This window comes from Cebus imitator, unplaced genomic scaffold (assembly GCF_001604975.1).
Source record: "Cebus imitator isolate Cc_AM_T3 unplaced genomic scaffold, Cebus_imitator-1.0 Scaffold266, whole genome shotgun sequence".
Taxonomy (NCBI): domain Eukaryota; kingdom Metazoa; phylum Chordata; class Mammalia; order Primates; family Cebidae; genus Cebus; species Cebus imitator.
Genome location: NW_016107581.1, coordinates 2,629,893 through 2,632,532, shown reverse-complemented (window position 1 = coordinate 2,632,532; position 2,640 = coordinate 2,629,893). Strand labels below are relative to the sequence as shown.

Here is a 2,640-nt window from a genome sequence, read left to right as displayed (position 1 = left end):
ACCACGCCCCGCTAATTTTTGTATTTTTAGTAGAGACGGGGTTTCCCGGTGTTGGCCAGGATGATCTCAATCTTCTGACCTTGTGATCCTCCTAAAGTGCTGGGATTACAGGTTTGAGCCACCGTGCCCAGCTGCAAGTGGTCAGCGTTCACGTCATCCATCTCCGTCCTCAGCTCGCCCTCTCTTCACAGCCTCCAAAATCACCCGCTCCTACAAAAGTTGACTTTACTAAAGGTTGGAGAGGGTTACACAGAGAGAGGGGCCGTAGTTCACTCTCTCTCTTAGTTTCTTGTTCTCTCCTTTCACTTACCATGTTCTTCTGTGCAGTCTTTAGCCTCCCTCACTCCTGGCCCTAAACTCACACATAAGCCATAAAACCAAGGCCTGGGAGACGGGGCAGGGTGGCTCGCTCCTGTAATCCCAGCACTTTGGGAGGCTGAGGAGGATGGATTACGAGGTCAGGGCGTGGTGGGAAGGTGCCTGTAGTCCCAGCTACTCTGGAGGCTGAGACAGGAGAATCGCTTGAACCTGGGAGGCGGAGGCTGCAGTGAGCTGAGATGGCGCCGCTGCATTTCAGCCTGGCAACAGGGACAACACGGAGGCCTGGGAATGAAGTGTCCACTTACCCACCCTTGAAAAGCCGTCTCTGCGTGGACTCACTCGGGGCAGCTGTTTGCTCTGTGATGACCTGCTTTTTGTTAGCTTAAACTGACTCACTCTTTCTTAGCTGGGAGCTGTGCAGGCCTCCTGTTAGCTTCTTGAGCCGGACAGACTCCCTCTCAGCTTCTTCATTTTAGTTATTCCCCTCATTGAGTATGCACCTGTAGTGTGTAGCTGGGGCAGGATGACCCCGGCGCATCCCGGAGTGCATTTGCTGGTAAGAGGCCAGCGGCCCCCCGGAGCCTGGGACTGCAGGTGCTGCTGAGCGCCCAGAGCCCCGTGTCTGCGAGTCGTATGTGCTTTGATGACAGCTCTAGCCTTGCACCTAGTACTGTTTTCTTTCTCATGTACTAGTTTATCTTTTAACTGTTTGCTTGCTCTGCTTTTCTGAAAAGCTAGGACCCCCTAACTCTTTCTTCAGGGCTGAGAGAATTTGGGGTATTAGCAGCCTCTCAGGAGCCGGCTAAAATAAATGACTCGTAATTCAGTCTCAGAGTGTGGCGCATTAACTCGCTCAGGTATGACAGCATTTTCTCTCTAGAATAGTCCCTCCCGTAATTCCACCTTAACACCGCTCCTATTTCTACTCCTGCTGCCGCTGCTCTCCTCCGTCTTCCTCCCTCCATCCCTCCTCTCCCTCCTCTCCCTCCTCCTCTGAGGTCTCTTCCTGGAAGGTACGGTCACCAGCCATCACAGAGGTGAGGCCCCGGACTTTCTCCCTTTGCTCTCTACCTTAGCCCACCCCTTGGCCTACTTACTTCCACGTCCACTCAGAAGCTCGTCTCACCCATCCACGGCTCTCTGCCTTGACCTCCCTCAACCTGTGGCATCGGGCATGAGGCCATGTGCTCCATTCCCTGAGCCTGGCCCCCATCCTCACCTTCACCTCCTCCAAGGCTAGAGGCAATGATATTGTCAAGGTGGTCTACGGCTGCAGCCCTGGGCAACCTGATCATCTTTCTAGTGCTGGGATAATGGGCCACCACCAGTGGCCACAGCTGTGTTGAGAAACGAGTCATCAGAGCCTCGCAGGTACAAGGAAAGGTCCCTCCCTTTACTTTAGACATCTGCCAGCTGCATGGACCTTCAGACTCCAGACCTTTCCACTAATAGCATCACTTATTCTCACAGAAAACCATTTAAAAAAAGGAATGCGGCCAGGTGCCGGGGCTTATGCATATAATCCCAGCACTTTGGGAGGCCAAGGCAGGCGGATCACCTGAGGTCCGGAACTGGAGACCAGCCTGGCCAACGTGGCGAAACCCTGTCTCTATGAAAGAACTGGCTGGGCGTGGGGGGGGCGCCGGTAGTCTTAGCTACCCAGGAGTCTGAGGCGCGAGAATCGCTTGAACCCGGGTGTTGGAGGTTGCAGTGAGTTGAGATTGTGCCACTGCACCCCAGCCTGGGTGACAAAGCAAGACTCCGACTCAAAAGAGGAATACTCTGATGGAATATCTACCGCTTTATAGATAAGAAAATCGCCTCAGAGAGGCAGCTGCTCCAAGCTTTCCATGAATTGCAAATTGAGGGAGGGAGATTCCAAAATCACTTCTGTCACACAGTGACAGCTCTCAGGCCCACAGTCAGTGGTTATAGACCTGGGCTGTCTATCTGAATCATTTGGGAACATCAGAAAACACTCACGTCTCAGTTCCTCCTCCAGACATTCTGACTTGGTCTTGGGCACACGTGGACATTGGGATTCACAAACGCTCCACAGCGGAATTGCTCTTGTCAGAATGTTGAAGGATGCAAACGCCCACGCCTCATGGCAGCAGCAGCTCTTGAATAAAAACCACACTTTCTGTTAGTTACTGAAGAGCAGTGGACACAAAGTCATGAGTGTTTTGGTATCTGTGGGTAAGTGCTTAATCTGGGTGATGGGCAGGGTTTTCCTAGGTGGACAACCTTTTTACACAGCTAAGAAGAAACCAAGCACCTAACAGCATGGCCTACCACTAGGTAGTGTAGTCTTGAAGA

At 52.6% G+C, this 2,640-nt stretch overlaps 1 long non-coding RNA gene across 1 annotated transcript in view; it reads left to right on the top strand.

Annotated features, from left to right (window-relative positions):
- Positions 1-92, top strand: part of LOC119467204 — a 2,927-nt gene extending 2,835 nt beyond the window's left edge. The window contains exon 3 of the long non-coding RNA XR_005195737.1: positions 60-92. This is a non-coding gene — a long non-coding RNA (uncharacterized LOC119467204). The remainder of the gene's footprint in view (positions 1-59) is intronic.
- The last annotated feature ends 2,548 nt before the right edge of the window (positions 93-2,640 follow it).